This window comes from Lissotriton helveticus, chromosome 11, assembly GCF_964261635.1.
Source record: "Lissotriton helveticus chromosome 11, aLisHel1.1, whole genome shotgun sequence".
NCBI lineage: Eukaryota > Metazoa > Chordata > Amphibia > Caudata > Salamandridae > Lissotriton > Lissotriton helveticus.
This window is the reverse complement of record NC_136072.1, coordinates 469,968,107-469,982,108: the sequence shown is the minus strand read 5'-3', so window position 1 is coordinate 469,982,108 and position 14,002 is coordinate 469,968,107.

Genomic DNA, 14,002 nt, shown 5'->3' with positions numbered 1-14,002 from the left:
CGCCCGGTTCCACAGATAGTGCTAACTACAGACACATCACTCACTGGTTGGGGAGCTCATCTCCCGACGCATACAATTCAGGGCATGTGGAGCCTGCAGTGGAGACTTCAGCTGCTAGCGATTTTTCTAGCGCTCAAAGCGTTTCAAGTTCATCTAGTAGGCAAGCTGTCCTGATCCGTACAGACAACATGACAGTAATGTACTACATACAAAACCAGAGGGGGACACACACTCTCCAGCTGTCACAATTAGCACAGACCATCTGGAGAAGGGCCATACGTCACAAAACGTTTCTCTTTGCAGAACACCTTCCAGGAGTAAACAATCAGATTACAGATCTGCTCAATCGCCAAAGACAACAGCTCCACAAATGGGAACGCCACCCTCAAGTTCTCCTCCCATTCTTCCAAATGTGGGGTTATCCGGACATAGATCTGTTCACCACAAACCTAAACGCAAAATGCCAAAGCTTTGCATCCAGACATCCACACCCATTGTCCAAGGGCAATGCACTATGGATGAATTGGTCAGGGATATTTGCCTAAGTTTTTCCGCCTCTCCCATTCATTACATCAGTGGTTCGGAAGCTCAGACAGGCGTCCCTGACATTAATCCTAGTTGCTCCCACATGGGCTCGACAACCCTGGTTCACAACCCTGTTGGAGCTCTCAGTAATTCCTCACCAAAAACTACACCTCACTCCCAATCTTCTCACTAAGATCCATGGAGATATAAGACATCCAGATCCCAGCCATCTCAACCTTGCGATCTGGCACCTGAAAACTTAGAGTTTGGCTACCTTAATCTTCCGCCAGACTGCATGAACATTATCAAAGAGGCTAGACGTCCTACCACAAGAGCATGCAATGCAGCAACGCTGAAGTGATTTGTGATATACTGCATAACAATCAAATAGATCCACTGGATGCTCCAGTTCAAAACATAATTTGCTATATACTACATCTGCATTTATTCCAATTTAGCGTACTCTTCCATACGCTTACATCTTGCTGCTATAGCTGCATATCTACAGAACAGACATTTGTCTCTTTTTAGAGTGCCTGTCATTAAAGCATTTATGGAGGGATTTAAAAGAATCATTCCTCTAAGACTTCCACCTGCTCTAGTGTGGAATCTCAACATTCTCCTCACCAGGCTAATGGGTCCACCCTTTGAGCCTTTGCATAGATGTGAAATACACTTTCTCACTTGGAAGGTCGCTTTCCTCATAGCTATCACATCTCTGAGGAGAGTGGGTGAGCTTCAGGCACTAACCATAGAAGAACCATTCTTACAAATACACCAAAACAAAGTGGTTCTTCGGACCAACTCTAAATTTCTACCAAAGGTAATTTCTGCCTTTCATATCAACCAATCTGTTGAGTTGCCTGTGTTCTTCCCTCAACCAGATTCTGTGGCAGAACATGCTTTACACACTTTAGATGTGAAAAGAGCAATTATTTACTATATAGTAAGGGCTAAACCTTTCCGCAAGACAAAACAACTATTTGTCGTTTGTGCCCCACCACATAGAGGCAATCCTTTATCAAAATCTGGCATTGCAAGGTGGATAGTCAAGTGTATTCAAATATGCTATGCAAAAGCAAAAAGAACACTAACAATTCCCCTTGAGCGCACACCACAAGCAAACTAGGGGATTTTATAGCATTCTTAGGAAATATACCCATAGATGATATCTGCAAAGCTGCAACATGGTCTACACATCATACATTCACAAAACATTATGGTGTAGATGTGTTAGCAAGACAGCAAGCTAATGTGGGCCAAGCCGTGTTACGTACACTATTTCAGACAACTGCAACAGCTACAGGTTAACCACCGCTTTGGGAGATAACTGCTTTATAGTCTATGCACAGCATGTGATCTACAGCTCACATGTTTCGAAAGGAAAATGCTACTTACCCAGTATGCATCTGTTCTTGGCATGTAGAGCTGTAGAGTCACATGCGCCCACCTGCCTCCCCGGGTACCTATACCTGTTGCATTTACAACTTACTTAGATACAAATATATATGGATATCTCTTAATACTCTTACTAACTCCATTATCACCCTCTGTGGCAAACAATCTAACAATGGAGTTGATGCCCATACACACTATCACCGAAAGGAGGAGTCACCTACCTCGTGACTGGAAAAGACTTCTTCAAACTAAAACAAAGTGCAAACATCCGGACCCAATACTAGATGGCAGGCAATGCACAGCATGTGACTCTACATCTCTACATGCCAAGAACTGATGCAAACTGGGTAAGTAGCATTTTCCTTCTCCTTGTTATGCCAGTCTTAAGTAGGCGCACCATTTTGGTGCAAACCCTTGTTTCCTGACTGTTAGAAACAGGGGACTTTAGTTTGCAGGTTGTTACCCTGTCCAAGTAGGGACCCTTCTTCCTAGTCAGGATAAGGGGCATACACTTCTGAAATAACCCCTTCTCACCCCTTTGGTAGCTTGGCACGAGCAGTCAGGCTTATCTCAGAGGTAGTGTATATAGCATTTGCACATAACCAACAGTAATACAGTAAAAACACTACAAAAAGGCACCACATCAATTTTAGAAAAATAACCACATTTTTTATCTGTGCAAACAAGACCAAAAACGATACAAATCCACCGTACAGTTCTTAGAAATATCAATAAGCAAAAATAGACTTATATTGCAGTTCCTTGAAGTAGATAGTTTCATCCCAGGCTATAACGGTGGTGTGAACAACAATCCAAACAGTTATGGCTGACTGCGGCATCGCAGGCCAGCTACGGTTTTGGGAAGACCCGCAAAACAGTATCTTTAGAAATGCGGGGCGTCGGCACCATCTCATTGAGCTCTAAAGAGCTGGTGTCTGCAGACATCGGATGTGGAGGTTGGTGCAGGAGTCATTGGGCCCTGAAATTCGCACACGTAGCAGATCAAATTCCCAGTGGTTGAAGCCGGGTGCACCGGCAGGCATCAGGGTTGCGGTGCGACGTTCGGTGCCCTCAGGTCGCGGTGCAGGCAGCGGCTCAGTGACAGTAGTCCAGCGGCGGCAGTGAGATCAGGGCTGCGGTGCAAAGTGATGCAGTGCTCGTCACAGTGCTGGCAGGTCGCGGTGCAAGCAGCGGCGTCGTCGTTGCTGAAGCGCCGTCGTCAGCTAACGAACTGGAGTTGATGGCGTCAGTAGGCCAAGGCTGCATTGCGAGATGAGGACGGTGTGTTGTGTAACTTACGAGTGGGCCCTCGAACCATGGTGCAAACAATGGCGTTGATGTCGAAGTGGAGCGAGAGGAGGGCGGCGTCGGGAGGCGATGCGAAATGCGGTGCCCACAGGTCGTGGTTCAAGCAGCGGCTCAGTGGAGGCTTCAAAAGCTGTCGTCGGTGAGACCAGGGTTGCATTGCGAAGTGCGGCAGTGCCCTCTGCGGTGCCCTCAGGACACGGTGCCAACATCAGCATCGTTCACGACGTCAGGTTGCTTTTTACTCTGTTGCAGCACAAAACATACAGTTCCCTGTGCTGAGAGCAGATGAAATGGAAGTCTTTGCTGTTCCTGAGACTTCTTGAAGAGGGGGCAAGCTTTGTCTCAAGCCCTTGAAGAAACTGACACAATGAAGTTGTGGAAAGGTCAGTCCAGTCCTTTCAATGTCCAAGACAGAAGCAGCCACTGCAGGCCAACACAGCAAAGTGGTAGTTCCTCTTCCCAGCTTCTCCAGCTCTTCTTCTTGGTCCCAGAGAGTTCTAAAATCATGGGGTCTGGACCCCAATATTTATACCACATTTCCCTTTGTTCTCTTGTGGCAGAGAGCCTCTCTGCTCAGTCCAAACCAGTCCTGTCCTTTCTGTCCCAGCTTCCTGGCAGGAGGTGGAGACAGCATTGTCCAAGGCAGACTTGGCCCATTCTAGTGCAAGGAAATCTCCTCCCACTACTCTAAATGTAGCCCAGGTCTATTCAGCCCAGCCCTGACTCATCCAGGAAAGGCAGGACACACCTTGAGCCCCCCCGTGGCTGTCTAAAGATAATGCACACGCCCAGCCCGTGTCACTCCAATGCCAGACAGTCAATCCAGAATCCAGCAGAGGCACACAGAATGGCTAAGGAGGAAAATACCTACGTTCTCAAATTGGTATTTTCAAACACAGAACATAAAAAATATCTTTACTAAAAGATGCATTTCTACATTGTGAGTTCAGGCATACTAAACTCCATTTCTTTATCTTGTCCCAGTGGGAAGATATACTCATAAAATGTTACCAAGTATTCCCCATTCTATCCTATGGGACAGATAGCCTTTCAACAGTGAAAAACGAAATATACTGAATTTCACTATCAGGAAATGGCATACACACTAGTACATGTCCTACCTTTCAAATACACTGCCCCCTGCCCATAGGGGTTCCTTGGGCCTACGTTAGAGGTGCCCTATAGGTAATAAAATGGAAGGTAAGGACCTGGCAAGTGGGTGCACTTGCCAGATCGACTTGGCAGTTCAAACTGCGTGCAGAAAGTGCAGTGGCAGGTCTGAGATACTTTTACAAGGCTACTCTTGTGGGTGGCACAATCAGTGCTGCAGGCCCACTAGTAGCATTTGATTTACAGGCCCTGGCACTCTCAGTGCGCTTTACTAGGGGCTTACCAGTAAATCAAACATTCATAAGGGAAACACCCATCCATAACATAATGTATAGTAGGAGCACTTGCACTTTAATACTGAACAACCGTGAGAACGAGTGCAGAGACACTAAACCAGCAGAAACAGAGTCAAAACCAGGAGGTCAGAAAGCAAAAAGACTGGGGAAACATGTCAAAAGATGCCAAGTCTAATACTGACTTCAGTAAATATGGATTTGCATCAAAATACATAAGTGAATGCACTGGAACAGCCATACTGCACTCATGTAATGCCTCCCCCACCCAGGCAAAGCAATGTGGCTCTAGGCACAGGCTTCCTCTACTTTCAGGATAAAATCCCTCTCAAATCTTGATATGAGTAGCTTAGCAAGTCCAGGGATGGATTTTGCGTCAGTGCTGCGCCACAAAAGTGGCGCAACCCCGATGCAAGATCTTAGTACACCTAGGCCTAATATGTGGTTTTGTAGAGAAACAACATTGATCTACAATGGTACAGTGCTGTGAGCCTGATCTAAAAGAGGTATGAGTAAATGAAACACACTTGAAGTGTTTCACTCCTGCGAGCTGTGACCATGCAGTAAGCCAAGTAGCTGCTATTCCTATGAGCCCTCTCAACCCTAACCATGAAAGTCATATGACCATGTTCTAAGAGACCTGCAGGAATAATTTTTTTTATCATTACTATGATATAAGTTCTTAATTTACTAGGGCGCACTGACGAGAATGCTACATATTTTTGTGAATAGAACAATCTGCCTATTGCAGCATGCCTCAAAAAATAGTGACAAATCATTAAGAAGCATTGGTAAAGCCAATATGCCTCGCCTTTGTACCTCTTTGCTTGGCCGATACCTTTTAGCCATGCAGTAGTACATTATCCCCTATGCTGTGCAGTGAATAAGAAGAAAAAAACAATTGTGTCATTTTGTAGGCGCATGCACCACTCGTATGAGCGAGGGACTGAAAATCGGAGACTGGCTCAGCTAAAGGTCCTGTTTAAATCTCGAGGCCATAACTAGCTGAATTTTCATATGGCTTCTGCCAGCTGTCCTCTCTGTACTCTCATACACAAAGAACTAAAAACAAACCATTAACATTTGAGATTAAAAAGGAGCTACAAATAGATACCCATTTAGTGGCTGATTTTGTACAAAGTGAAACCAGAAAACCTGGATTAATTGCTACTTCCCCCTTCACCAAATTGTGTGCTCTTAGGTAAATATTGTATTTTACCGATCCTCCTTTTTCTGCACTATTGCATATGAAGGCACCTTCAAATATGCGAGTTCAGAATACCAGCTGTACAAAAACGTACAATGTGTTTGACTTACTGGACTATAACAGTCTAGGCCACATACAAAGTTAACGTGACAGCTGTCTTGCCTTTTAGTTCACCAACGGCACTGTCGCCAGTATGGTGGTGGGGACAGGAATGGTTTCGAGTTCCTGTTTAAAAACTCACTTTTAATAACTACTACTCAGTGCAATAATGTGGCGTATTAATGTCAAATCTTCCACATGTTAAAGAAATGCACTTTTATGAATTCTGAAAAGACATCATATTTTACATGACAGTTGTTATATGATTTACACAACAAACATTTTCAGGGCTTGGCTCAGCCAAGGCTCTAAGAGCCAAGCCACCCCCATGGCTCTGCCCGCCTTGTTAGTTTGTTGGCTCGTCCCCCTTTATGTACACTTACAAACTATTGTGCTGTGGTTTTCTTTTTACTTGTTAATCCAGTGTGGGCAGGAGAGAAAAACAAATGAGAGAAAAAGAGCAAAGTGAAGCTGGGAGGAGTGAAAAGCACACATGAGAAAGACAGGGAAGGGAGCGCAGAAAAGCGAACACATCCGGAGGGGGTCGACGGAGAACCACAGGGGTAATAGCAGTGCAGAGAAGGGAAGGGGAGCACACTAGGGAGTTATCTGGAAAACACATGCACTCTTGTGAGATGCTTAAACAAACAAGAAAAGTAGCAGCTGAAAAGACAAGCAGTGTAAGGGCACAGTAATGTGTACATGCTCAAGGGGAGGAACAAACACAAGAAGAGAAAGCAAAGCCCACACATGATAACGAATAATAAGCAAGCAAATGAGAGTGACAATGACGTCAACCATTGGTAAACATTAGTGTGTTCTGAGCCCAATGAAAGCTAACAATACATCTCACAACAGACAGCGCATGTATTGTTTAGTCTGAGAGAGATCTACAAAGTTGCACGGAGAAATCTGAAATTAATGCAGAGCGCAAGAAAAAGGTCTGCCTGCGCTGGGAACCATTAACATTTCCCCCTTACTCAAGAGAAGCAAAGAGACAGATGCATCCGGATAAAGAACCAAGGGAGTCAAGTGAGCACCAACAACCCATTTTTTCTCTGACAAGTTTGGGGGTGTTGGAGAGCATCCTGGCTTAAGCTCCTGACAGACTGGAAGGAGCTTTAAAGCAACAGAACCAATCCGAATGGAGATCCGTCAGAATCCAGGTGCCTAGCACTGGAGTTGGAACAGCTGCCAAGTTGCAATTGGAATCAAAATACCTGCCAGAGAGAGGCGTGGCTAGCAACATGGCCGACTAGGTCGAGTCTCCCGGTAGCTCCGGCGAGCCGACTCTGATCCGACACTTTACTAGAGCCCAGAAGTCCCGTAATCGCCGCCTACCGCAACCTGATACTCCGGTGCGCTTGAGGGGGAAGAAATTGCGCTGTGTGCCGATCCGGAGGCAGCTCTGGAGGTAGAAGGCGACCTGAGACAGAGCTGATGCACGACTCAAGATGGCGCCCGCCCTCGGATGAAGCCCGGAGAGCGTTGCCGCATACGGGCCTGCTGGGATAGATGGCGGTAAGCGGGGGAGGCCGCAGAGATTGGGTCTGCCGGTGGTGGCGGTGAACGATCGCCCCTCCTGCTGATATTGATTGTGGGAGCCGGGGGTGGATTCAGCGAAAGTCGGCACGGTCCGCGGTGGAGAGAGGGACCGCGCCGTGCCGAACGAGATCTGCGGGACGCCTCCCCAGCCTTCGGCTCTTCCCCGCCATCTCTTCCCCCCCCCTGGAGTGACAGAGGCGCACAGAGCAACGAGACCTGTGTGGTGGTCCCCGTCGACGGCGCCCTGTGAGACAGCAGCCGCCCGGAGGGGAAAGAAAACGGGCCAGGCCCTGGATGGGCAAATTGAGACCGAATCTGTGAGGCCTGGAACAGTCCGTCGGCTCTCGCGAGCGAAGCTTGGGGCCTGAGCGACCTGCACGACCCGGCGAGGACTGAGGTCCGGTGAGTGAGGCCGCGGGGCAAGAGGACCTGTGACGGATGGGGCCTGCCCACTCCCTGGGGCTGAGAGTGGTGTGAGGGAAATCGGGCCCTGAGGTTGCTGGACAATGGTGGTGCCACGCTGCGCCTCAGTGCTATAGGAGACTGTAAGCCTCAGGGAGGCGGCCGGAGGTAATTCGGAGCCCCAAGAACAGTGTGGGGTTCCTGGACAGTGCACAGCTGCGGCCTGCGCCTAGAAGGGGAGACGTCCACTGGAGGCTGGGCCGGGGAACGGAGGAGAGACAGTCGGGGCCCGGTGTAGACGGAGGTAGCGACTGGGAGGCCCGGCGGTGGGCATTAAACCTGCACCAGCGGAGGGGGCCAGAAGTGGAGGTGTGCTGGGCGGCCCAAGTTGTGGGGCCGGTGCTTGTGGCTTCGCAGGGCGGTGGACAGAGTCCCCCACCCCCACAGCTACCCAAGATGGGGAAGAGGGAAGCACCGGCTAAGACGCCGAAGCAGGGGACTTTGGATAGGTACGCCACGGGCCCACCCGCAGCGGAAGTGGGAGCCGCCCCCCCACGCTCAGACACAGCTTTGCTAATGGGGGCCATCCAAGCTTCAAGAGACGACATTCAGGCCTCACGAGCGGCCCTTGAGGTCAAAATCGGAGAGGTGGGCTCTGAGGTGACGCTACTACGGCAGGACTTCTGAAACCTGACCGAGAGAGTGACTACTGCTGAGACCCGGCTGGGGAAAGATGAAGATGTCATCCAAGGGCTCAAGAACGACGTGGCAGAACTTCAGGCCTCTCATAAAAGCCTCCAGTGGAAAGTGGGCGATGCGGAAAACAGGGCCCGCCGCAACAATCTCCGCTTTGTGGGCTTTAGGGAAGGAATCGAAGGGAACAACATGGAGGCCTTCCTGCACGCATGGCTCCTGAAAACCTTCCCGACGGCGCACTTCTCGAATTGCTTCATCATAGAGAGGGCGCACCGCGCATTACTCGCAAGACCTCCAGAGGGGACCCGACCGAGGCCCGTGATAGCCTGCTTTTTTAACTTTGCAGACCGCGACATAATTTTGAGAGAGGCCCGTAAACTTGGGGAGATCAGACTAGAGAATGTGTCTATCATGATCTTTCCGGATTACAGTCAAGAGGTCCAGAAACAACAGCGCTCCTTCGACCAAGTAAAAGCGAGAGTCAGAGACTTATGGCTGCAATACATGCTCCTCTTCCCTGCGAAGTTGAAAGTTATTTTCCAGGGAAAGTCGCACTTCTTTACTCATCCGGACGACGCTTGGCAGTGGCTGGAGGAGCGCCCACGGCGACGAGACCTGGAGGTCAGGGGAGAGGCCGGACCGAGTAGGCCCGCGGAGGGGGAACAGTGGAGGCGGCAGAGATCACAAAGGCACAGGGGATCCTGTGGCGCCAGAAGGCAGCAGTCGACTCCCTATCCGGCACATAACTCAAACCAAAGGACCCGAAGGAACTCGTCTTCACCGATACAGAGTGAACACAACGGCTCCAGATACAGCTGTCTGGAGCGGAATGCAAGGTCTGAGGGGGAGGAGAACACAGGTGGACGCTCCTCCGACGATGAGGAGACACGGACTCCGTCGCTGCATCCCCTTGTGGTGGCAATCAATGAGCTGGAGAAGGAGGTGGGCGGAGGTGCTACGGCATCTCCGGACGATCTCCAAGACTCACATTCGTGAAGTGGGAACTTCTGGGACATGGCTGATGCAGGCTTGAGACCGGACTACACGCATGTTAGCATACCCCCTTCTGCATTTCCTTTTCCCTTTTTTCTTATCCCTTTGATGCTATGTTTTGGACAGAACATTGTTTATTGGTGTTAGAGTCTAATTGAGACAGGGATTCGGGGCTCCAAGTTTTCTTTGGGGTTGGAGTACTAAAGGGGGGGGGGGGGCGACAGACCCTTTCCTCCTGGCAAGTCCTTTTGTGCCACTAGGCCGGAATGGGACCGACGGGGGGAGGAGGTGGGGTGGGGGGAGTGGGGAAGGGGATGAGTTGTGTGCAGTTTTGGGGAGTTAGGTGGGGAGAGGGTCTGATTTGTAGTCTCTCTGGGAGGGAGGGGAGTTTGAGGGGGGAACTGTTTTTTGCATGTCATGTCACTCCGGAGGTACTGACTCTATAGGCTCGTATCATGGCTCCTTTGGGACACCGCACACAGTTTGGCGAGATGGGATGATGGTGGCTCCGCTAAGGGAAGACACACCTCCCGGAAGGCTAACATTTTTAACGTGGAACGTTAATGGCCTAGGCAGCAAGATAAAGAGGGGATTAGTAAATAACTACATTAAAAGACTGAAGGCAGATGCGATTTTATTGCAGGAAACTCACCTCCAGGGCACTCACTGTAATTTCCTTGCTAGAGGACAATACCAGACGCTGGCACATGCAGGTTTCACCTCGGGCTCAAGGGGGGTGGCAGTCCTCTTTCGTAAGCAGCCTCCGTTCCACATTACGCAGACATGGGTGGACCCTCTGGGGACATACTTGGGCGTGAGGGGGCGCTGGAGGAGGAGAGACTACACGCTCCTTTCGGTCTATGCCCCACCCAAATTGCAAGCAGGCACGTTGAAAGCTGTGGCGGATATCCTATTCGCAACGTCCGACACAATCCAAGTCGTAGGGGGGGATTTCAATGATGTTATGGACCCTGTTAGAGACAGGACGGGAGGGGGGATCAGACCAACAACTACTACACTGCTAGCGAGTACAATGGAAACACTGGGCCTCGTGGAGGTGTGGAGGTGGCGACACCTAGAGGCGGCAGAGTTCTCCTTCTCTGGGGCACACAGGGTCTACTCCAGGTTGGATTATATCTTCATGGCTAGGGGGATGCTGCAAGTCACAGACAAAATCGACTACCAAGCGAGGGGCATATCGGACCACTCCCCTCTCTTAGCAGACATAGGGGAAGGCCGAGGGAAGCCGCAGTCGAAGACGTGGAGGCTGGCGGCCTGGGATCTCCAACATATGTATAACAAAATGATTTTTGAGGATCAAAAGGGAATTTAATGACCAAGCTCTGATATGCCCCAATCTCATATACTTAACAACAGAAAATATCAGAGGGTCAACACACAGTGTGAACACCTAAAGAAACTAAAGCAAGTCACAACACCATGTCTAGTGTATGTTCCAGTTAGGGTCACCCCTGAAACCAACCCTCAGTGTGGTTTTTGAAGGATGCTCATCAGTCACCACACGGAACCGCCCTTCATCATGTGGCACCCTTAATGGTGGTCCGGAAAGGAAACCCAAATGATGAAGGGCGGTCTTTGGTTTTTTTAGGCGTTCACACTGTGTGTTGACCCTCTGATATTTTCTGTTGTTAAGTATCTCCAAAATATGGACATCGTCCGTGGCGTTCGGGCTGACATCAAGGTGTACCTAGCCGAAAACGAAGGCTCGGTGAAGTCCAGGGTGACGCTTTGGTTAGCGCTCAAGACGGTTCTGCGGGACAGGGCTCAGAACAGGGTGGCAGGTGAAAGGAGGAAAGTAGAGGAGGAGGTGACTGTGCTTGAGGAGCGGATCCGGGCGTTGGATTGCCAATATCGCTCCGGGGGGACTCGGGTATCCTTCGACAACTGTTAGACACGCAACACCAATATAGGCACCTGGTGACAGGTGAGGCGAAGGCACAGGCCCTGGCGATGTTGCATCGCCTGTATGATGTCGGGGACAAGTCTGGTAGGCTGTTGGCGTGGCTTAGCAGGAAGGAACGGGATGCACGATGGGTAGAGAGAGTTCAGGATGGCCTGGGTAATTGGGTGCAGACGGACGACCGGATAGCTGCGGCCTTCGCGGACTACTATGGCGCCTTCTATGAGGCCAGAGCACTGGGGTCGGTGGAGGATGCGCTGCAGTATATGTCCCACATAGACCTCCCAGAACTTGCCGAGGCGGACCAGGGTAGCCTGGAAGCGGACTTTACAATAGAGGTGGTCAAAGAAGCGCTGGCAAGGCTTCGGGTGGGGAAAACTCCGGGACCCAACGGCTTCCCGGCGGAATTCTTCAAGAAGACGGCAGACCTGCTGGCCCGTCACCTGCTGGGCCTGTTCGAGGACGCTGTAGAGGAGGGTCAACTACTGTTGGACCTCCGCCAAGCCACGATTGTCCCTATCTATAAAGAAGGCAGGCCTCCAGAGGACTGCGCATCCTATAGGCCCATCTCCCTACTGAATGTGGAGGTCAAGCTCCTGGCGACGCTCTTGGCTCTTCGCCTTCGGGGTGTTATCCCCGGGCTGGTTCATTTGGATCAGACGGGCTTCCTCCCAGATAGGGCAACCCGATACAACCTCAGACGGACGCACAATTGGCTACTGGAGATTTGTGATCGCGAGGATCCCCACCTTTTCTTGTCCCTTGACGCCGAGAAGGCTTTTGACGCCGTACACTGGCCCTTCCTGGAGGGGGTTTTAATTAGGTTTGGGTTTGGACCAAAGTTTAGGAAATGGGTGAGTTTGCTATACACGGATCCCAGAGGACGAGTCAGGGTAAATGGAGTATTGTCTACGGACTTCCCGGTTAGACGAGGCACTAGGCAGGGATGCCCTTTATCTCCTCTATTGTTTGCCCTGACCATAGAAGTGCTTGTTTGTGCAATTCACCAAAACGAGGGGATCACTGGGTTCCACCTGGATAGGGGGAGTGCCACACATGAGAAAATATCCCTGTATGCAGATGATGTCCTTCTTTACATTACAAACCCGGAGACTACGATCCCGGCGCTGTTCGCAGAGCTGGCTAGCTATGGAGCCCGGGCGGGATATCAGATAAACTGGCACAAATCGGTCCTCTATGACCCCGGAGACAGAGCGGGCTGGCCTGACCTTCCGGAGAAGCTCCAAACTACCAGGGTGGGCTTTAAATATTTAGGGATATTTGTGACCACTGACGGTGCCCTCTCTTATATTAAGAATATTAGGAGAGTGTTGGCCAGCTTTTCGGCAGACGATGCAAGGTGGAGGCTGCTCCCACTGACGCTCCTGGGACGAGCGGCTATGTTCAAAATGATTACTTTGCCAAAATTTTGATATTCCCTCCAGAACGAATATTTCCCCCTTCGGAGACAGGTTTTCCGGGAGGTACACACAGAAGTGCGCGCCTTTCTGTGGCTGGGGAAGCAACCTCGAGTGGCATTGACTACCTTGCAGAGGCATCCATACGATGGAGGTATCTCTCTGCCTAACCTAGAAGCCTACTATTGGGCAGAACATTTGACCCCAATAAACGAATGGATACATGCACCTGCACATCACCCCACTTATGCCCTGGAACGGCATTCGATGGGCACATGTACATTTATGCACTACTTATATGGGGGCAGAGGCAGGGACAGGCTGCTTCCGGCCACGCGGGCATGGACTAAGGCAACGAGGGCTATGGGATGGCAGAGCAAGCCCACTCGTCAGACTCCCAGGAACTGTCTAAACTGAGGGGCTTTGGGGCCTGGGATGCAATAGGTATCACTACCCTGGGAGACGTAATGAAGAGGGGACAGCTACAATCGTTTGCGGAGCTGAGGAGGGAGTATGGTCTGGGTCCCACACAGGCTTTTAGATATGCACAACTGAGACATGCCTGAGGGCAGAGGCGGTGTTGGAGGGCCGACTTCCGGGATATGCCCCGCTAGAGGGTCGCCTCCTACAGGAACAGATCCCGCATACGGCGGTCTCCCGCACATACAGGACGTTAATGAATAATATGCCTAATGGGCTAGTGAAATTGCGGTAGGTTTGTTTGAGAGATGTTGGGGACATGGATGAGGTAGATTGGGGAACGGTATTAATGCATCCATGTGAAGTAGCGATTAAATCTCGCCTACGATTGATACAGTTCAAGGTGCTCCACAGGACATATTTTGACAGGATGAGACTGCACAAAATTGGGAGGGTGCCTGACCCCTGCTGTTTGCAATGTGGTTTTGAGAGGGGAGACTTCTTCCACACTATCTGGTCATGCCCGAACATCCAGGTTTTCTGGGGTGAAGTGCTCTGTGAATTGGGAGCGGTACTGGAGACCGCCATTCAACCCAACCCTAAGTTGGTCCTATTAGGAATGACAAACGATGCTGATGTGAGCCGCCCACAATTGATTTTCCTAGTG